This window comes from Balaenoptera borealis, assembly GCF_965194805.1.
Source record: "Balaenoptera borealis genome assembly, chromosome: 8".
Taxonomy (NCBI): Eukaryota; Metazoa; Chordata; class Mammalia; order Artiodactyla; family Balaenopteridae; genus Balaenoptera; species Balaenoptera borealis.
Genome location: NC_138865.1, coordinates 116,198,287 through 116,221,410, shown reverse-complemented (window position 1 = coordinate 116,221,410; position 23,124 = coordinate 116,198,287). Strand labels below are relative to the sequence as shown.

Below are 23,124 nucleotides of genomic sequence, written 5' to 3'. Positions count from 1 at the left end.
CTGGAGGAGGCTGGGGGAGGCCCCTGCATGTCCTCTCGAATCCTCAGCAGGGTCCTGGAGGCAGCTGCAATGCATCTGGATCTCTCTGGGGTCTAGAACCTCTTCTGTACATGCACTAAGGACATGGCATGCTGCACACACTTCCATCGGGCCACCGGACCCCCCCCCCCAAGAGACCTCAGTGGAGGGGCCAGTGCGCCAAGGTGATTTGCCTTACCGGACAGCAAGAGCTCCTGCCACCTCAGGGCCTTTGCACATGCTGTTCCTGGCCTGGAGCACTGCACCCCTTTTGCCTGGCTAATGTTTCCCGGCCTTTAATCTCAGACTAGATGCCCTGTCCTGGGGGGTCTTTCCCAGCCCTCAGACCAGAACAGATCTCCTTGTTACAGGCTCCTGGGCCCTCCTCTCTCTCCAGTACATCTGTAATTAAGTCATTCTTCTGTTTTGGTTTTCTGCTTCATGCTTGTCTCTTCCATTCCATTCTAAGCTCTAGGAAGGTGGGGGCTGGGTTTGCCTTGTCACTGCTGTATCCCCAAGACTGGGCAAGTAGTTTGGTTTCAGAAATATTTCTGAATGAATGATTATATAGATGAAGGAAGCCCTCATTCCAAAAAGGGATGAAAGTCTCAACTTCCAAAGCCAGTTCCCTTTACCCTCAAAAGGGCCAGACAGTGGTTTCTTAGATATGACAGAAAAAGCACAAGCAATTAAACGAAAAAAAAAGAGAAATCGGATTTCTTCAAATTTAAAACTTTTGTGAACACCATCAAGAAAGTAAAAAGACAACCCACAGAATGGGAAAACTATTTACAAATCATATATTTGATAAGAGACTTGTATTTAGAAAATATCAAGAACTCTTGTAACTCAACAATAAAAAGACAAATAGTCCAATTTAAAAATGAGCAAATGATCTGAATAGACATTTCTCCAAAGAAGATATACAAATGACCAATAAGCACATGAAAAGATGCTCAACATTATTAGCCATCAGGGAAATGCAAAGCAAAATCACAGTGAGATACCACTTCACACCTACTAGGATGGCTAGAATCAAAAGGCAAATAATAACAAGTGGTGGGAAGAATGTGGAGAAATCAGAACCCTCAGGCATTGCTGATAGGAATGAAAAGTGATGCAGCCACTTTGGAAAACAGCCTGACAGTTCCTCAAAATGTTAAAAATAGAGTTAGCATATGACCCAGCAATTCCACTCCCAGCTGTATACTCAAGAGAAATGAAAACATATGTCCACACAAAAACTTGGATACGAATGAATGTTCATAGCAGCAATACTCATAATAGCCCAGAAGTCGAAACAACCCAAATGCCCATCAGCTGATGAGTGGGTACCCCAAATATCCATACAATGGACTATTATTCGACTATAAAAAGGAACGAAGTACTAATCCATGCCACACCGTGGATGACCCCTGAAAACATTATGCTGAGTGAAAGAAGACGGTGCCATTGACAAAAGGGCACATAATGTACAATTCCACTCATATGAACTGTCCAGAATAGGCAAATCTATAGAGACAGAAAGTAGATTAGTGGTTGCCAGGGACCCGGGGAGGGTGATGGGGTGGGGTGAGGGGGTGAGGGCTAAAGGGTGCAGGGTTTATTTCTGGGGTGATGAAAATGTTCTAAAATCGATTGTGGTGATGGTTGTACAACTGAACAGACTAAAAATCACTGGATTGTATGCTTTAAGTGGGTGAATTGTATGTCATGTGAATTAAATCTCAATAAAGTCGCCATACAAGTAGAACACAGAAAAAAGGGAGGGGGTAGAGAGAAATACTGGGATTGGCTGAGAATAGCAAGGAAAGGAGATCCCCTGAACGCTTGGCGGGGATGTGACAGGGAGTGGGGGGGGACAGAGTCTCTAAGGCTCAGTACTGCCTGGGAAGCCCCAAAGCCACTCTGGGTCAGGGTCTTTGGGGAAATGCTCAGTAAGACAGCCGCTACAAGGCGGGGTTCTCCGGACAGAATGTCTCCACGTGGGGGCCACCACAGGGGGATGCGTGAGGCCAAAAAACTTCTTCAGAGACCCAGGAGCCTTTGAAAAATGTGATCATTGGGCCCAAGTAGGGAAAAAGGGATGAAGCTACCAGGCAGAGAACACGTGTGTCCTATTCTTAGGCACAGAGAAGGGTGGGAGGTCAAAAGCCAGATACCCTTGACCATCTCAAAGGCTCTGGGGTCCCTGGAACCTCCCCTGTTGCCCCCAAAACCTCTGGGTCCGGGGCCTGATCACCTCCCACCTCAGCATTCCAGGACCCAGAAGTTCACATCTGTGGTCAGTCCTGTCTTCTCTGTTCCCGACACCCCCAAACCGAGCTCCAGAAAGTGGGTGCACGTGGCTGGAATGGGGGTACAGGGGGATTGGGAGCCCGGGAATCAATCAGGACGAAGAGCAGCCCTTTGCTTAAAATTTGGTCTAAGAAGGGGGCTAGCGTCTGTCCCGTCTGGTTTTAATCTAAGGTTGGTGGCCAAATGCCAGATTTATTGTAAAACCTACATTTTAATAAGGGGCTGGTATCTGGAGGAAAGCTCATTAACCATTTCCAGACCAGGGTGAAGTTGCCACTCAGGGCTCAGTGTGGGGTTTCCTCTCCCAGCTCTGAGCTCCTGGACCTCTCGAAGCCCACAGCCAGCACCTGCTGGGAGTCAGGGCGAGGGCTGGGGGTCGGGTGCAGAGAAGGTCCGATTTCGTGTGGCTTGGTTCTGAAACAAAGCTGCAAATGGCTCTGGGGATCTCAAGCCTGTTACGCTTGTCTTCTCAGGACTCAGACCTGAAGGATCCTTACAGATTATCTGTCAAAGCCCCTCATTTAAAAAAAAAATTTTTTTTTAATTATTATTATTGTTTTTGGCCGCGCTGCGTGGCATGCGGGGATCTTACTTCCCCAACCAAGGATCGAGCCGGGCCCCCTGCAGTGGGAGCGCAGAGTCTTAACCACTGGACCGCCAGGGAAGCCCCCAAAGCCCCTCATTTTTGCCGATGGGGAAACTGAGGCATGAGGAGGGGCAGTGACTTAGCCAAGGGCTCCCAGCAAGGCAGTGGGACCCCAAGTTCTTTCCACTGACGTCCAAGCCCCTGAGAACACACATTTTCCTCCTTCCTGCTCTCTCTCTGTTTCTGGGTTCCCTGGGGAGGGGCGTGCAGGAGCGCATCCCTGACCCAGCAATTGGGCACGGCTGGCAGGGGGCGGGGCAAACCAGCAGCCCAGCAAGAGAGCCTCTCCCAAGCATCTGAGCTTGAGGAAAACGTTACCCTGTGTGTCCTTAGTCAAGAGAGTTCCCTTCTTGGGCCCTCGGTTTCACCATCTGTGCACTGGGGCAAGAAGAGTATCTATGCCTCCCTCTCAAGCTGACACAGAGAGGATGGAACAGTCCAGTGGGCTACACAGATGCCCACTACCCTCACTATTACTTTTCTTTCTTTTTTTTTTGTGGCCGCGCTGCACGGCATGAGGGATCTTAGTTCCCCGACCAGGGATCAAGCCCGTGCCCCGGGCAGTGGAAGTGTGGAGTCTTAACCACTGGACCGCCAGGGAAGTCCCCTCACTATTACTTTTCCAAAATGAAACCTAGGCCGTGGCTCATTGGTTCTTCCTCCATTTCAGTCATGAACCCCTTGAGGAATCTGAGGAATTCTATGGACCCTTCCCCAGAAAAACACAGGTGCACACAGAAGTTTGCATGTAACTTTTTTGGGGGGGGGTGGTGGTTCATAGACTTTCTGAATCGTGTGCACAGACCGCCATGCTAAAAAGTCAGCTTGATGGAGAGTCAGCTTTTGTGCCCCAAGAGAACCTGTCCCTTTGCCCCTGTTTCACCTTGGGGTCCCTTGCACAGCTCCCCACAGATAGCAGCTGAGATAAAGGCAGTGCCCATCGGCCCCTCTTCCGAGGCTGGCGGGACCTCCCCTGACCCCAGCTCTGGGTCGATGCTGTACTCCCAGAGAGGCTGACCTTTAAAGCATCACTGCAGGTTTTTATGACCCATGTGTGAGTTCCAGGCAAGCTGGAAAATGTGAGTTTGAGGTTCAGCTCAGAGAAGCTCCAGGCTGTCTTGAGTGTGTCTGCTGCCCTGCTCACCACAGTGTGGGCATGTGGTGAGGACAGGACTCCCACTTCCCACCCTTTTTTTTGGCTTCCATTTACTGAACTTTTATTGTGTGCCTGGCACTGGGTTACAAAGCCCTGCCTTCTCCGATGCAGAAGGCGCTGTTAGTAAGCCTTGTTCTCAGTTGGGGCCAGTGAGGTTCAGAGAGGTGAAGTAGCTGACCCAGGTCACACAGCCAGGCAGTGATGAAGCGGGAGCTTATGTCCAGTCTGTCTGTCCCCTAAGTAGCTGGCATCTGGCAGTGGAAGCTGCCCTCATTAACCATTTCCGGACCAGGATGAAGTTGCTGCTAAGGACCCAGTGTGGGTTTTCTTTCTTCCACTTAAGAGCTCCGGACCTCTCAAAGCCCGCAACCAGCACCTGCTGGGAGTCAGGACGAGGGCTGGTGGCTGGATGCAGACACCACTCTAATTTCCTGTGGCTTAGCTGGCCCCTCTGTTCTACTTGAGCAAATCTGAGTGCTCTGCCCACACCCCCCACCCCAAGCTCACGGGCCCTGGTGCCCTCAAGGCTGAGTATCCCCTGCTGTGTGTCAGTGGGGTGGGTGCCTGTCTGTGTTCCCGGCCTCCACCAGCCTCACCGGCAGGGTGCACTCAGAGCTTGGGGGGCACAGAGCCATCTGTGACGTCTCTAACTGGTCCCAGTCACACCCAGGTGACAGTCAACCCTGACTCTAGAAAATTCTCTACTGCAGTGAATCATAATCCCTCTCCCTGTGGGTCCCCCAGTTTATGCTTCAAGCGAGGGACAGCACAGGGGAACTCTTCCCCAGGGCCACCTTGCTAACATTTGAAGGCAGCTTTTCCAATGCCTCTCCTGTGATTCTGGGAGCCTGCCCTGCCCCCTCACCACTCCAGTGGCCCCCAGGGGAGGGGCTGATACCAGATCTTCCAGATTTCTCAAAGGGTGACCACTGACCATTTGCTTCAACACTCCCTGGGAAGCTCATTAAAAAGGGACACTGCGGGACTTCCCTGGCGGTTCAGTGGTTAGGACTCCGTACTTCCACTGCAGGGGGTGCGGGTTCGATCCCTGGTCAGGGACTAAGATCCCACATCCCACGCAGCGCGGCCACAAAAAAAAAAGAAAAAAAGGGACGTTCCCATCCCATCTCCAGGGATTCCGATCCAGCAGGCCCAGGGCCAGCTGAGAGTCTGCAGCTCAGTCTCCCTCACCTGCGAGGTTAGGAACCACGGGCTTCAGTGCAGCAGACGGAGAATGTCATGACTCGACATGAAAAGTGCCGATCCACCCGCTAGCTCTACACTGGTCCATGCAGCTATCTAAAGTCAAATTTACATTGATTAAAATGAAATAAAAGCATAAATCCTGTTCCTCGGTCACACCAGGCACACTTCAAGGACTCAATAGCCACATGTGGCCAGTGGCTGCCAGACTGAAAAGCACAGATAGGGAGTATTTTCCTCATTACAGAAAGTTGTATCAGATAGAGCTGCTCTAGATATTCTAATTTTTCTTCTTCTTTTTCCTTTTAAAGGATGGCAAAGAACAACAACAAAGCCCAGCACTGAAGGACTTTTTTTTTTTTTTTTTTTTACGAAGCAGGTTCTTATTAGTTAACCATTTTATACATATTGGTGTATATATGTCAATCCCAATCTCCCAATTCATCCCATCACCACCACCCCCCACTTTCCCCCCTTGGTGTCCATACGTTTGACCTCTACATCTGTGTCTCTATTTCTGCCTTGCAAACCGGTTCATCTGTACCATTTTTCTAGATTCCACATATATGCGTTAATATACGATATTTGTTTTTCTCTTTCTGACTTACTGAAGGACATTTGAAAGGAGAAAAATCATCCCTAAATCCCACCATGCCAGCATATCTATTAAATTTTTGGTAGACTTTTGGACCCATGTCCACATGTATCCAGCTCACACATGAGTCCACTTACAGTGTGCATGAATATCATTTCCTTTTTTGGATGGGGCATTAGGAGGCCAGCATTAAGACCAGACACACCCAGGGACAGCATGTATGGTTGAGCAGGTTGTGCACTGCACAATTCCATGGCAGCATCTCTATAGACTACAGTGTGACTGGTGCCCCCTATAGCTATGCAGTGGATAACCTGCTCAACCGTACCTCTCTTTCCTGGAAATAGCTGCATTCAAGTCCTGGCTTCACCACACACCAGCTACATGAGCTCTCTGGACAAGTGGCTTCACCTTTCCGAGACTGGGTTTCCTCACTGTAAATGGGGTTGGCAGTACCTAAAGTGCTTAGACAATGTCTGGCACCTAGTAAGCGCTCAGGTAACATTAGCTATTATGTGGGTGACCGGTATTACCTCACCATTTCACGGAGCAGATTCAACGTGACAGTTCAGGTAAAGTGTTTCTTGCTGTGGGTGGCATGGACCAGGGCTGAGCATGTGGTGGATGTTCACTTAACCTCCACCCAAACCCCAGCTACTTCAGTGGAAGTTCTTACAGCCACACCTTCCCCTGTGCCAGGACTTTCTGGGTTCTTTCTCGCCACCAAGTCAGTCAGAACAGGCTCCCCAACAAAAGCATAAAAGGTGATTCACCCAGCACAGTGTTACAAACCAGACTCCGGAGTTAGCTTTCCCGGGTTCATATCCCAGCTTCATTGCTGTGTGATCCTGAGAAAGTTACTCCTTTTCTGTGCTTCTGTTTTCCCATCTAGAAAATGGAGCTAATGACATCTCCCTTATAGGGTTTTTGTGGGGATTAAATGAGTTACCATATGTAAAGTTCTTAAAACAGTGCCTGGGACACGGTAAGCACTGAACCACCTTAACCGTTAGTACATTTACTTGAAGTCAGATGGGTCTAGGTTTGAGTCCCAGACTTGCCATATATTGGCTGTGCCGCCTACTGGCAAGTTCCTTAACCTCTCTAAACCTCATGTTTGTATCTGTTGAGCGGAGATTCTATTGAGAGGATCAAGGATGCACTGAAGCCTTGCTCCTAAACAACAGCTTGTAGGACACTTTTTCCCCAGAGCTGTCCCGAATGTGCCCGAGGAATCCGTCCTTCACGGATGCTTCTGGAGAAGCTGGGCTGGATCAGGCAGGAAGCCCTGCCACAGTCACAGACTGAACTCGCCTCTTTATTATCAGTGCCTGGCACATAGTAGGTGCTCAATAAATACTGAACAAATACATATATGATTGACTGAACGAAACTTGGGTCCCAATGGGGAGGTAATTTCAGTTCTCTGTCCATCCAAACATGTGAAGACTTCCGTGCACTACAGACTGGGTGAACTGTTACAAGCCTTCCCACTTCCCTGACCCTCTTATCTGCAGAAATATATTTACTTAATTGGTTTTTTTTTTTTTTTTAATTTAGGGGTCAGAACAGGAGCCAGAGAAATCCCTCCGGAAGGGAAAGGCTTCAGCCTGGCGCTCAAGGCCAGAGGAATGGGGGCATCATTCTACCCCTGGGGGTGGGGAGGGGAGAGGTAGGAGGGGGAGGGGGAGGGGGAGGGGGAGGGGGAGGGGGGGCCTGGGCTGGAGCCACAACCGCTGAGCCTGCTTGGCAGGAAAGGGATGGCTGGACTGCACTGGAGAGGCGCCGCCTGGCTACCCTGATCCCCTCTCCAACTGGGGCCACCACCCTCCCTCTTCCTTGAGCCTCCAAACGCAGAGGGAATTTGATCCCAAGCCCAGTTTTGTCTCCAGAGCCCAGCAGCCTGGGTTGGAATCCCACCTCCTCCACTTGCCAGCCCTGTGACCTCGAGCCTGTCACTGCTCCTCTCTGGGCCTCAGTTTCCTCTTCCAGAGGGCACGTGATGGTCCCCGCAGGATGCCAGGGATGTCAGAGGGACCATCCACCGCAGCATGACAAACGGCCAGAGCTCTGGCCGCCCAGGGCTGAGCCCTCTGCATCCTGAGCCCCTGGGGACGGTACAGCCATCTAGGGGAGACTCGTCTTTCAGTGTCTGACGTGTACGGGGCTGACCTCCCCTCCCCCCACTCAGCATCTCAGCTCCTCATTTCCAGAACAAGGAAGGCTGGCAGGGCTGGGAAAACCCAGTCTTTCCACAAATCTTCAAAGGTCTTCTATGAGACACTCTTCTAGAAAACACGGGGTAGAGCTACAAACCGAGGGAACCGCCCCCAACGCAAAGGCCCTGCGTGAGGCCCCCTCCGCTGCAGCCAGAAAGGGCTGGCCCAGCCTGACAGCACCGCCCTGCCCTCTGCCTTCTTTCTGCTCTCAATTCCGCCTCCATCTAGTGGTACCAAAGCGTCCCCTTTCCATGCCCCCACCCCCCCTTCTTCCTAACCTCTCCTGCTGGGAGCGGTTGCTGCCAGAGCCCGGGAGCCCAGGCACTGAGACCGGGGAGCTCTGGGGGCCCAGCTCCCGTTGCTCCCTTTACAGGACCCCGGAGGAGGCCCAGAGGGGAAAGCAGGGCACCCCAAGGCTGCCGCGGCGTGAGGTGGGGCAAGCTGCTGACCAGGCAACCAGGGCTGGGGACCATCCTGTGGCTGACGCAGGTCTGGGGCCAAGCTGGGACAGGCCTCAATGAAATCCTTGTATTTCACCCGCCGTGGGTGAAAAACCCCCTTCCGAACCCAGGCGTTAAAAAGCCGCCAACCCCTACGTTTCCTTTGCCCTATTTCCTGCTCCCCTCCCCCCATTTTGGCATTTCTCGGTATGGCCCAAGCTCCTCTTCTTAGGGGAAGCTCTGACTCAGAACTTTAAAAAATCTTACACACAAACTTAAGAAAACAAACTTGGGGGGCGAGGCGGGAAGAGTCCCCGGCCCTTGTAGGGGGCGTGGAGGGGCTGGGCTTTCCGAGAGGGATCCGTCCCTCGGGAGACAAGGCCGGCGGGCTCGGTGGACCCCACCCGCGGGAGCCCAGCGTGCCGGGGCCACTTTCCCCTACTGGCGGGGCACCGTCGGCGCTGGCTAGTTGGGGGGGGGGGATGGGCGCTTTTCCGCACCCGCGGGTCTGGGGTCGGCCCCGGAACCCCGGGGGTGCCCGGCCCGGCGCGCCAGCCGCCGCCCGCCCCGCCTGGCCATGTGCGCTCCAGCCCGTGCGTGCGAGCGCGCCGCGCCGGTGGCGGCCAGAGCGGCGCCGCGGCACATCTGGTTCCAGGCGAGCCTCTGGCGCCTGCCTCGCCGCAGACCCGCGGCCCAGACACACAGACGTTAATAGATCGGCGCGCCCAGCCCCGCGCGGCCCGCGCCCGCCGCCGCCAAGCCGCTCAGCGCGAGTGAGAGGCGGCCGCCCTCGCGGGAGGGTGGGCGCGGTCGGAGGGGTGGGCGCGCGGCGGGTGGAGGCGGGGGCGCAGTGCCCACCCTCCGTTCCCCCTTCCAGCTGCCTCCTTCCCCAGCCCACCCCTCCCCCAGGCTCCGCTAGGTCCCGGGCTGGAGCTAGCACTGGACTTTCCCATCCTAGGAAACCAAGTTCTAGGAAATCCAACGCCAGTTACTAACAGAGGCAGTTCCTGTTTACCCGGCGCGTACCAGGGGCTCAGGGTTGGGCTGGGCACTGCCCGGTGCGTCTCCGCATAATAACCCTATGCGACAGGTACGCTATGCGATGGCTGCTACCATCTCCGGTTCCCATTTCACACTCGGGGAAACTGAGGCTGCAGAGGTCACTCGCCCAAGATCGCAGAGCGAGAAGGCAACAGCAGAGCTGGCATTCAGCTGCACTGTTGGACCCCAGCCCCCAGGCAGATCCACACACCTGGGGCCCAAGGCCTCCCAAAGCTGACAGCAACACACGCCTTCATCTGGGGCGCCCCTCCCCTTCCTTTCTCGGAGAACCTCTCCTCATCTGCACCCCTGGTCCCTTAGCTGAGGTCCTCCGACCCAAGCATTTGGGGGCAGTGAGGCTTCCAAGGGACTCCCAGGAATCTGGGTGGATGCTTTCCCTTCAAAAGGTTCCAAGATGGCTGCTTATTCCCAATCGCACCCCACATCAAACCCTGAACTTGGAGGGTAAACTCCAGGCCCACTCTTGATCCCGAGAGAGCTGCTCTGTGGTATAAGTTCCTTTTTATTATTCAAGGCTAAATGACGTGTTCTACTTCTAAAGGGGGCTATGGTCTTTAGGAACAGTCCGTGTACCAGAATAAAGGGTTATTGGTCTGAGTGAGCTAAAGTGGGTCGGTGAGCCCAGGTGGGTTTTGTCTTTCTTGTTACTTTCTTTCTTTCTTTGTTTATTTTAACCATGGCCTTTAGCCCCTAAGGGCTAAGCATGTGTACTTGCAAATTGCAAGTACTGTGTTGGGTCCAGGTTAAGTTTTAGCCTACCCCTCCTCGGAGGGGACTTTATAAGGACAGGGGCCCACATCGAAGTGCCACACTCAGCCTTAAACCGGAAGAAGAGGCTTCTCCTGAGAGGCTTACATTACAGCGAAGGAGTCCTGTTCAGAACTTTCCCATTCATACCCTCTGAATTCACCTGGGGGGCTTATTAACTCGGGCTGTCAGAAATTCTGGGTTTTAGAACAAAACCACACTTTTAAAATTCCCAGGCTGAAGGTAATAAGCTCTGTAATGGCCTCTATGGACATGCCCAGGCACTGGATACCAACAGGGAAAGGAGTATTTTTACTTACCAGTCAAGTCACACAGTAAAGGTTGCCGACTGGGAGGCGGGGGTCTGGGGCAGAGCAGCATGGTGCAGGAAGGGGAGGCTCAAGCAAACTGAGGGCTCCTGACCCAGCTCCCAGCTCTCAGCCCCCTATCATGGTGAGACTGGCCCCTTTCCAGACGGGCTCGGGAGGGGCTGAAGGTCAGGCCACTGGCCAGGACTAACTGATGTGTGAAAACTAAACCAAAGAAGCACACTGCTCAAGTGGAGCCTGGAGCAAGTGACTGAACTTGGAGGGAAGCCGATTCTACAAGGCAGCTGTCACTTCTGCATCCCTTCTCCCTACAAAGGCAGTTTCTTCTGTTCCTAGAGAGGGCTTGTGGCAATTTCTGGTCACAGAACTCAGTCTCCTTGTCTTTCCTTCCCCCTCACTCCCCCTGAGTCAGAAACTTCTGCAGGGAATGCTGACTGCAGGCACTGTGTCCACACTCCAGGGCTGGCAGTGGGGGAGGGAATCCTGGAACTTCCAGAGCAGCCCTGATCTCCATGAGGCCCATGAGACACTGAAGCTTCCAGGCCAAAGGCTTGGCCCAGCCCCGAGGCCTTTGCTTGACCATCACAGCCATGTGCAGACACCACAAGGGTTATCAAGATCTGAAAGGGGCCCCCGCAACTGCCCTCCACGGAGCCCCCTATGGGCCAGGCACTTTACAGGCGTGACTTTGTGGAATCCTCACACCTGCAACCTTAGGAAGCAGGTATCATCAACCCATCAGACAGAGGAAGACACAGGATCTGAGAGGTCTAGTAACTTCTCTAAGGTCGCACAGCCTACTGGCGGAAGAACTGGGACTCACCCACACCCTGATGCACCAGATTGCAGCACCTGAGCTCCCAACTACTGAAACATACTACCTCCTGTTGGGAAGTTCTCTGCCAGGCATGGTTAAGTCTGTGCTCACCTCCTCCCAGGCAGCATCCAGTACAGGGTCAGAGTTGCAAGGGACTTTAGAGAGTGCTTAGACCATGGCTGGCTCACAGCGTCATTTCCGCCCCCCACCTCCACCCCCCATCACTCAGAATAATAGCCTGTTAATAGCTGCTTGGAACACTGTGTTAAGGAGGATTCTGAGGAGCACCGGTTGATTAGTATTGTCTGCCAGGGGCTCAGGAAGGGGATTCTGACAAGGAGGCAACTATTTGCCAATCCTGCCCCTGGTTCCGATGTGCTCATTCTACAGATCTGGAAGATGGAGCCCAGAGAGGAGGCATGATTTGTTCAAGGGCACAGAGAGAGTTCTGGATAGAGCCAGGTAGGGGACGTGGGCTTCACTCACTGATCAGGGCTCTTTCCACCTTAAGGGACATAGCAAACAGCGTCACATGTGCCACCATCTCACCACCCCTTGCCCCCAGCATGTTCATTTTGGGAAGTTCCACATAGGTTACGAGAGTACATTTGAAGAGAGCTAAGTTAGTTCTGCCTCTTTAAGGAAATTAATGAGTAGCAATCTGGTGTTGCCAAGAGGCAAACCCTTGTCCAGGGACTTGGTGGTGCAGGAAGAATTATCCAGCCTCCTTCAACATTTAAAAACACTGCTGTATGTTATATATGAAGGTTGAGAGAGTAAATTCTAAGAGTTCTCATCACAAGAAAAAATTATTTTTCCATTTCTTTCATTTTGCATCTATATGAAATGATGGATGTTCATTAAACTTATTGTGATAATCATTTCATGATGTATGTAAGTCAAATCATTATGCTGTACACCTTAAACTTATGCAGTGCTGTATGTCAATTATATCTCAATCAAACTAGAAGGAAAAAATAGGGACAATATTCTACCTCCTGCACAGAAATACCACATTGCTAGGTTTTGCCACAAGGGAACATTTTTTTAAAGACTATCTACCGTGACAAAGCTCTTTTACAAAATTAAATTATAAACAACCCGATTAAAAAATTGGCTAGAGATCTTAACAGACACCTCACCAAAGAAGATATACAGATGGCAAATAAGCATATGAAAAGATGCTCCACATGATAGGTCATCAGGGAAAATGCAAATGGAAACAACAGTGAGATACCATTACACACCTACTAGAATAGCCAAAATCTAGAAGACTGACAATATCTAGTGCTGGCGAGGATGTGGAGCAACAGGAACTCTTATTCGTTGCTGGTGGGAATGCAAAATGATACGTACACTGTAAAAAAACAGTTCGGCGGTTTCTTACAAAATGAAACCAACTCTTCCCATACAGTCCAGCAAGCATACTTCTTGGTATTTGCCTAAAGGAGTTGAAAACTTACGTCCACACAAAAAGCTACACATAGATGTTTACAGCAACTTTATTCATAACTGCCAAAACTTGGAAGCAACCATTCACCTTCAATAGGTGAATGGATAAGTAAACAGTGGTACGTCCAGACAGTGGAATACTATTCAACAATAAAAAGAAATGAACTATAAAGCCATGAGACGATATGAAGGAAGTTTAAAAGCATATTACTAAGTGAAAGAAGCCAGTCTCCGAAGGCTCCGTACTGTATGATTCTGGAAACGACACGATATTCTGGAAAAGGCAAAACTATGCAGACAGTGAAAAGATAAGTGGTTGCCAGGAGTTGGGGGCACGGGCATGGCAGTGAAACTTTTCTGCGTGATACTGTACTGGTGGATACCTGTCATTATATATTTGTCCAAACCCTATGGATTTTGGGTGATAATGACGTGTCAATTTAGGTTCATGGATTGTAACAAACATACCACTCTGGTGGGGGAATGTTGATAGTGGGGAGGGTGTGTATGTATGATGGGGGCAAGGGGTATGTGGAAACTCTCTGTACTTCCTGCTCAATATTGTATGAACTTGAAATTGCCCTTAAAAATAAAATCTACTTAAAAGGGAAAAAGAGAAAATAAAAACTTAAAATATAGCCTATGGTGTTCTAGTAAATGTTTTAACAACTGAACCTCTGGGAAAGGGGACCCTTAATTTATAGTGTTTGCCAGTTTCTGGGGTATAGATACTTCCACCATGGCCAATTTCTAGCTACACTGTGACATCAGTTAGGGTGTGCAGAGGCACACCAGTATATAGTGTTTCCACTATCCAGAGACAAATAATCCCAAGAACATAAATAATAGTAAAATGTAGTAAAATTACTAGAGAGAGGTAAGTTTGCAGTATATATTGCCTTTGTTTTAAATATAATTTGTGTAATTGTAAGTTTATATAGTTTAACTTTGCTAGCATCTGTATTTGACAACCAGCTTCCAAAATTCTGGAAATTTAGGGCTTCCCTAGTGGCGCAGTGGTTAAGAATCCGCCTGCCAGTGCAGGGGACACGGGTTCGAGCCCAGGTCCGGGAAGATTCCACATGCCGCAGAGCAACTAAGCCCTCGTGCCACAACTACTGAAGCCCGTGCTCCACAACAAGAGAAGTCACCGCAATGAGAGGCCCACGCACCACAACGAAGAGTAGCCCCCACTCGCTGCAACTAGAGAAAGCCCGCGTGCAGCGACGAAGACACAATGCAGCCAAAAATAAATAAATAAAACAAATAAATTTTTTAAAAAAATTCTGGAAATTTAACAGTTGGTTCTCATGAGCCAGCACCTGCCGGTGCTAGAACACTACTATGATTTCTAGCCCATCTAAGGGAAATGGTCTCAGTTTTTGTTTTTTGTGTTTTTTTGTTTTGTTTTGTTTTGTTTTTTTTGGCCATGCCACACAGCTTGTGGGATCTTCTTTTTTTTTTTTTTTTAATTTATTTATTTTATTTATTCTTGGCTGCGTTGGGTCTTCGTTGCTGCGTGCGGGCTTTCTCTAATTGGTGCGCAGGCTTCTCATTGCGGTGGCTTCTCTTGTTGCGGAGCACAGGCTCTAGGCACGCAGGCTTCAGTAGTTGTGGCACGTGGGCTTCAGTAGTTGTGGCGCACGGGCTTAGTTGCTCCGCAGCATGTAGGATCTTCTCGAACCCGTGTCCCCTGCATTGACAGGCGGATTCTTAACCACTGCAACACCAGGGAAGCCCAGCTTGCAGGATCTTAGTTCCCCAACCAGGGATTGAACCCTTCAGTGAAAGCACTGAGTCCTAACCACTGGTCCACCAGGGAATTCTCAGAAGTGGTCTCAGTTTTGCCTATTTCCTCCCATCCTTAACCATGTACAGGCGTATTTTGTCAGAGTTGGCATCATGGTGTACAGCCTGTTTTGGATCTGGAAACCAGTATTGTAGTGATGGTGATGGCCATTAGCAGCACCCCCCTGCCTCACCTCCCACCCCCGAGGATGGGGAGTAAGGTGGGAGGGATGGAGGTGGCAAGGTGGAACCGGGGTCCTCAGCCCTAGCTGCTCAGTGCAATCACTGGTTGTGGGGGGGGTAGGTGGAGCTTTTAAAAATAGAATGCCAAGCTCCATCCCTCCATGTTCCAGAGTCTGTCTCAACAGGTTTTGGGTGGGGCCTGGACATCGCATTCACTGACCGCTCTCCAGGTCACGCTGTCCTGTAGTCAGGGTTGAGAACCACTGACAATGCCAAGTGCGTGATATTTGTTTATTAGACAGGCCTAGAGTCAAGTCCCAGCAACAGGCCACTTAGCCAAAATGAGCCAAAATGAGCCAAAATGAGTTTCTTCATCGGCAAAATGGAGATCTACCTCCAGGGTTGTCATAGGTGAGAACTCAGGTAACCAAGCACAGTGAATTGTACAAGGAGGGAGAACGGGAAATAATGATGGATCCTGCAAACACGTGTTGAGCGATGCCTGTGTGCAGGGCACTGAGCCAAATGCATCACCCTGGGAATAAGCACTACTATTTACTCCTCTTTTACAGGTGAGGAGCCAAGCATCAGGGAGAAGGAGGACTTGACCGAGCTCTTCCAGCGAGCTGGGGGGCAGGCTCATTACTCAGGACGTGAGTGCCTTGGATGCTCAGAGAAGAGTGGCAGGGCGGGGGGGGGGGGGTTGGAGATGGCAGAAAAGCTGGAAAGAGGAGGGCTTTGGAAAGGAGATGGGAGTGTGTTAAGGAGCACAGGAGTGTCTCCTTGTGCCATGGGACCAGCACCCCTAAGCCAGGGGCATCTTAAAAACCAACAACATGGAGCATTCCTGGCCTCATGCATACTTCACCTCTTTCCTCTGCAACCCTACTTACCCATAACTTATGGGAAGTCTTAGCACAGTAGGCACTTTCCATTCCATCCTATGAATGAGAAGGTAGGGACGCTAGGCCCAAAGTCACACAGGCAGTGGGGTGGTGTGGCATGAGCTGGTGAACAATGGACTCCTACTCATCCTACAAAACCCCACTTGAAAAGCCCTCCCCTGATGCCCAGAACCCCTTGTGCACATGTCTGATTCCTCCTCCTCACACTGGCTTCTGGGCTTGGTCCTCTGTCTCAAGCCCTACTAGGCTGTGAACTCCCAGGTGCCTCTTTGGACATAGTATAATTGAACAGAAGTAGAAAGAGTGACAGAAATGTGGACCCAGGGAATCTTCCTGGCCTTTCTCCTTCAGAATCAAATAAACTTTGTCCTGACATTGATGGTGCTTCTTGGAGAAAATGTGAGATGGACGTGCTATTGCACGTGTTTGGGGAGCGGGGGAGGAAGCTCCAGAGAGAGGGGCAGACTACTGAGGTGGGCAGCTCATGGTCAGTGCCCATACCACAAAGTCTGGGTCCAGGGTGGCTCTTCAGACAACCCCCTTTCACATCATGGGACGCTTCCAGTCTTCAAAGCCTTTCTCATCCACCCAGAGGGGATTCTGTCATTAACTTGCTTTACAGAAGGAGAAACAGGTGCAGAGGGTTTGGTGTTCTTGCCCATTGCCCAGCTGGGATCTGAGCTAGGGTGTGTCTATCTGCTCTTACTTCCTGGGCCAGGCTACCTTTCTGCTCCCCAAATCTCATGTGGATATAATGAGAGTAGCCATCCCCACCGGGTTCTTATCATGATTGCGTGGACTCAGGTACAGTGACCAAAAGGGGCTGTGAGTCAGGCTGCTGATTCTGTGACCCTGGCAAGTCACTGCGCTGCTTCGTGCCTCAGTTTCCCTGTCTGTATAGCACTTCACTCATGGATTGTTGTGGGGATTCCACGGGGTGATACCTGGAAAGTGGTCACGACAGAGAACCCACAAGTGTCGCCGTGGCTGACATGCACTCGTTCGGCCTTTGTACACCTCGCCTGGCAGGAGGGGATGGGCTGTACAGGCCAAGCTCCTGCCAGCCATCGTTGCCCCTTCCCTTCCATGAAGCATCCCTGAAGGCCAAATGTAGCCCATGTCTCAGGCTCCCAGGACTGAAGGAGCAACCCCTCCCCCATTCTATCCCCCCCATCACCCTCTGCGGGGGGGCGGCGGGGGGCTGCACCGCAGGGGGCTGTCCCTCAGCCAGCACCAATCAAATATGGTAAAGAGCCTGCAGCAGGCTGGGTGTATTTGCTTAATTCTCCTCTATCCAGGGCCTGGCCCCCACCTGGGTGCCTCTGATTTCATTAGCATTCTGCCCAGGCCCCCCACCCCTGGCCCCCAACCAGACCCACCAATCCCCCTACTTAAAAAATCAGGATGGTGGAGTTTTTTCAGAGAGGAGGGGAGGGGTCCCAGGGTGGAGGAGGGGCAGCTGATTGTGAAGACAAATTCCAAGGCTCCTGATGAGCAGAGACCTCTTTCTGAGCTGGCCCTGCCATCGAGGGAGCCAAAGGGAGGGGAGGCGCTGTCTCAGACGCCCCCCAGCACTTGCGCGGCCCCGACAGTGAGCACTTCCTTACAGTACCCTTAGTGCCCCATCCCCCTCACCCTAGTCCTGACCCAGAGAAGAGCCAACATGCTGGACTGGAGTCTAGATCCCAGACTTAGGATCCACCGCCCCTCCCCTGGTCTCAGCTGGGTCCCCGACTCCACCACAAATGTCCCACCAGCCGCACTCTGCCATTTCTGTCTTTGCACGTGCTATTCCCTCTGGCTGGAATACTTTTCCCACCTCCTCACGAAGCCCAACCTACTCTTCACCTCTCACCTTAGGCACCACTCCCTGTAGGAACTCTGCCCTCACAGCCCCAGAAAGGCTCAGGGGCTCATCTGCCTCCCCAGCTGCTTCACTATCATGAACTAAACTCACTTGGACGGCACCAGCGTGTTTCCCTCCATCCCTCTTAAGGGTTCTCTGTGTTGATAGTGGTGCCCGGCACAAGGTAGGTGCTCAGTAAACACTCGATGAATGAATGAATGACTCACAGCCCAGCTCAGTTTAGCCTTTAGGCTCCTAATGCCTAGGGCCCAGGAGCTTTTCAAAGGCTGACCTTTGGGACACCTGAAATACAATTTCTTATTGCCTCCAAAATACAAGCAGACGGGTAATGAATGACACGTTGACCGCACATGATGGCATGTCAACTGGACACCGAAAGTCCACCACGCCCTTGGCTGTGGATAAAGTGTATTAGCCATGGAGTGATTGACAGAATGGGAGAGGGACACTGCTACTTAATGGGGGGCAAGACTTTCAGTGGATAATACATGTGAAGCACATAAAGCAGGGCTAGCCCTGTTTAGGGAACTCTTCCTTATAAATGTGAGCTCTGTTGTGTCCAGAAGCAGCGCTTTGGAGGCAACCTCCCTCCATTTCTGGTCCAAGGGATTCGAGTGAAGCACACCGCCCGCCGCCCGCCCCCCACTCCCCCACCCCCCCACCCCCCCCACCCCCCACTCCCCCACCCCCCCACCCCCCCCACCCCTGCAACACACACTCCACTTCTGGCCAATCAGCACAGAGCTTCTCTGCGGCCGCTGTGATTGGTTCAGAGGTGGGCAGGGACCCGATGTGGCATGGCAAGATTCCGGTAGAGAGACTAGGGCTGCTCGATTGTTTAAGCCCTGGATCGAGTGGTGCCTGAAGTCCCATCCTGGATGTTTCAGTTTTGCACACATTATCTTAGTTCTGCTTAAGCCACTTGGGGCCGGTTTTCTATCCGTCGTAGGTAACAAGCCCGTCTAGAACACTGCCCAAGCCCCACGTACACCTGGACCCTGGCAGAACTAGAGTACTGTGCCCCCCACTAGGGGAACCCCTACCCCCAAGTTTGCGGTGAATACAGCACCAGAGGGATGTGTATAATCTCTCCTCTGCTCCCAGCCTCGCCCCTGCCACTTGGGCTGGTCGTGGGTCCCTCTCCCAAATGATTTGGGATGAAGGTCTTTGCAGCCTGTTCAGAGGGGCTCCCATTAGCCACAGCATTGTGCCGTGGGGACAGTTAGGATGGAAGGGCTCTGGGGTCTGATCCCACCCCTGCCAGGTGCTGGCGGCTGTGCAGCCTTGGGATGGTGACTCCTGTCTCTGAGCCCCAGAGGCCCTGTGCTTCTCAACTTGGAATTTACCAGTACTGCAATTATCAGTTAATTGCCTGTCTCCTGTTACTTGGAAGCTCCTAAGGGGTGATGGGTGGATGTCTGCCCAGTGCCCGCACATAGTACGAGCTCAGGAAATACATGTTGAGTGGAGGAGCCTCTGTTTCTCACCCATAAGATGGATTTTTTTTTTTTTTTTTTGTGCCACCACGTGGCATGCAGGATCTTAGTTCCCCGACCAGGGATCACACCTGTGCCCCCTGCAGTGGAAGCGGGGAGTCTTAACCACTGGACTGCCAGGGGAGTCCCTAAAATGGACATTTTGATAGCCTTTTCTAAAGATGAGGGGTTAGAATGTACACCCTGGGGTCAGTGGGGGCCTCTTCAGTGAGAGGATGTGTTACTGCTACGAAGGGGGTCCTGGCAAGGGCTCCCTGTGGACAGGGAGTTCAACCAAAGAAGTGACATTAAAGGTGGCGTGGCTGGCACCGGGATAGCCGGGGGGAGCGGGGAGGGGGGAGGGATGGAGGCAATGGCCTGAGGTCCCCACGACAGAGCTGGAAGCCCCTCCCCTGGGCTGTTCCTGACGCTGCTCTAGTGACAGAGGCTTCTCTTTGTCTGCTGTGCCCAAGACTGGGTGGGTAGCGCTGAAGACACCCAAGCAGTCCTCCAGGATGGACACAGCTGCTGCTGAGAGAGGGGTGGAGACGCTGTCTGCACCCCTCCCCTCCATCTCACCCTGAACATGCCAACAGGCAACGGGAATAAACAAGCCCCACTCACGCTGCCCGCCCCAGGGTGGGGCTGGGGGTGGAGGCAGCAGGAGAGCTGTTGCCTTAATGTGGAGCTAGTTTGGGTTGGGACAGTTCCCATCCTCATGCTGGGGAGATGAGGGACCCTGGGGACCAGCAGCTGCCAGGGGTGTGCCTGGGTCCTCGGCCTGCCCTCTCGCAGGGACCCGCCTGTGAGTTGCTAATAATAGCAATGGCAGTAATGATAACAGCAGCGGCTGGCCTTGTGCCACTACTATGTGAAAGTACTGCTGCCTATCTGCACCCTCACAATTCACTCGCCATTATCCCCACTTTACAGATGAAGAAACTGAGGCTCAGACGGGGGAAGCCCCTGGCCCCAGGGAGCCAGCTGGGGTCGGTCGGACTCGCTGGCCTCACTCTGGACCCCCTCTCCCTGGGGCCCTTGGGAGCATTAGGAGGCCACTGGACTCCCACCCTTGGCTATTGACTCCCTAGAGCTGCTGCCCTTCTGCCAGGACCCATGGGAAGGTGGGGAGAGGAAAATCTGCAGTGCAGAGGGCAGACCCACTCTCCCAACCTCTGCTGTTGTTCTGGTTTGAAGAAAGCAGCAAACATTCGCCACCATCCCCACAGAGCCCAAGAAGCTGCCTCAGAGCTCTCCAGAGCCCCGACGTTCTTCTGTGGGGGCTGAGATCTGGCCCGTGGGTGCCAAAGGGGACACACTCCGCCCCTGGCCTCCTTGGAATGGGGCTCACCCAGCTTGTCTCCCTCCTCTCTGATCAGGGCTCCATCCCACGCTGTCTGCCCTGTCCACAGACCCACTATTCACTTAGATTTCCATCTGGTTTTGGTTTTACGGGGTGGAGGAAGGGGAGGGTTTAGGGAGAATCTGAGAGCTGGCACCCAATGGAGGTTAACCCGATACATTCGCTTCTTTTCTTGGCGCCCCAAGTTCTGTGACTTTCCCCCTGCCATCCGCCTCCACAAACCCCAGGGCTGTTTGATTATCATGTAACCTGCTTCTGATGGACGCTTGGACATCAGAGTCCTGGGCCAAGAAAGGAGCCAGCATCGAGATCAGCTTTCCTACGAGTGCAAACACCGTGTCTAAACCAGCTTTGCTCAAGCCAGAGATCAGTTGAGTGCAAGCGTGTGTGTGTGTGTGTGTGTGTGTGTGTGTATGTGTGTGCATGTTCTAGACATGTGGTGAGAACCCATCTGTAACCCCTGAGGGAGCATATCTGAATATCTCAGCCTTCCTCCCCAAGCCATCTTATCCACAGACCTTCTAGAAGTTGCAATTAATCTCTAATTTGAATTTTTAACCTCAAACGCCACATTATAAAAATAGTTGTGTTGTGTTTTATAGACGGTATTTGTCATGAAATTATACATGGTTATAATTTATACCATGGAAAATAAAGCAAGATACTCATGCCACACGGGAGCAGGGGTCAGTTCCAGCTAGGCTGGGGCTGCAGCAAACTCACCCACAGAGGGCACCCTAGGTCACTAGGCAGGGCTGGGCAGGGGCAGAGGGGTCTTGGTCCTGCGTGTGTGTTGGATAACTTGTCTCCTTTTTGGAAAGCATAGTTAGGAACCAGCAAAGGCCCCTGGGGTCAGCTTCTGGGGCCAAGAACTCTGTTCCTAATCTCAGCTCCTCTTCCTGTGGGACCATGGGAAACTTGTCCCTCCTTGTTTTTTCCATCTGTGAAAGGGGCTTGACAGTCCTAAACTGTGCATCTGCCTCCTCCTCCCAAGTGTCAGGGAGAGTGAAAGAGAAAACAAATTGGTGTTTACTGTGCACCTACCTGAGGCCAGGTGGGCCTAGAGCTGAGCCCCTACCCGCTTGACTTTATCAACTCCTCTGAACAACCCAGGCCTCAGGTACTAGCGATGTGCCCATTCTGCAGATGAGGAATTTGAGGCTCAGAGAAACAAGACACTTTCTCAAGATCATCCAGGAAGTGGGGGTGAGGACGGAGCTGGAATCCCACAGCTAAGCTGGGTCCCCACCGGCAGCACATCCTGCCCTTGAGAAGGCGGGGGACCCACTGGGACTCTGGAGCCAACTCTCCACTTCTATGCCTGTGTCACCATCGAGTTGCATGGGAATAATGGGGGCCGTCCCTGTCCCAGGATCCTGGCCTGCCTGCCAGGGTCAAGGAGCAGCTCTGGTTTCTGTCCGGCAACCCTGTGCCCCGCGTTATCACCTCTCTCACCCATCCCTTTCTAAACAAACCCGGAGAGGCTGGGCGAGGTTAGAGTGAGCACAGCCAGGGGCTCCGGGGCCAGCAGGGGTGGGGAACACGCCAAAAACAAGGGCCTAAGGCCTGGAGCCCCCGTGTCCTCCATACATAGCCCACCTTTCAGCTTCCTCATCTGGAAAATGGGGCCATAAGACTGCCTACCTCCTAGAGTATCTGGGAGGAATTAATGAGATGATTTACGCAGAGGGTTGAGCACGTAGTAGGTGCACAATAAATGGTCCTGACTGTTGGGACAGTTGTTGACAGTGATGAAGCTGAACACACTCCGATGCCACCCAGTCACCCCAGTCACCCAGCCCCCGACTCAGCCGCAAGCACCCCAAACTCCCTCCACTCCCCCCGGGAGGCAGGATTTGCAGTCAGAGAGCCGGGGCGACCGTCTTCATCTTGCTGATGGGTCTGCTAAGGAAACTGCCATCTCAGAGTGGTTGTGCGCCTATGGCACAAAGCCCTAGTGTTGGGTCCATGTCTTGGGTAGAGCCGTCCCACAGATGGATCGGTGAGCCCCATGTTGGGCATGGGGTCCCGCCCTGCCTCGGGTTCTGCACGGCTCCTGGACCCACCCCTCTCTGACTTGGGATGTCAGATCTCACAGCAGCTGGGCCGGAGCGGACAGTTAGGGCTTCTGATCTGCTCCTTTGGAGATGGGGCACCCCAGGAGGCTCTGAGCAGCCAGGACACAAGAGCTGTTCCCAAGTCAGCCATTCACGTCCCACAGGACAGAGAACACCCACTCCGCAAGGGCGCTACCGGGGAGGGCCTGGGTGCTCCGGACACTCCAAACGCCCACAGGTGCACAGAAAGCATTCCCACCCCGCCTAACACAAAACTTGCAAATCTTGAAGTAGGCCTTGCTCATTGGCCCTCTCCACCGGGCTCCCTCCCACCCCCTCTGCTCCTGGAACAGCCAATCTCCTTCTCACCTCTGAGCCTCTGCATCTGCTGTTCCCTCCACCTGGAGCACCCTTCCCAACCTCTTCTTCTGGCTAACTTCACTCATCCCTTTAGGTCCCTTCTGAAAATCCACTTCCTCCAGGAAGCCTCCTCTGAACCTCCAG

The 23,124-nt window shown here is 52.4% G+C and overlaps 1 protein-coding gene across 1 annotated transcript in view; it reads right to left on the bottom strand.

The window, feature by feature from the left end:
• The window catches only part of PRRX2 (paired related homeobox 2), a 48,804-nt gene that overhangs the window by 12,363 nt on the left and 13,317 nt on the right, over window positions 1-23,124 (bottom strand). The gene's annotated exons all lie outside the window — the stretch shown is intronic.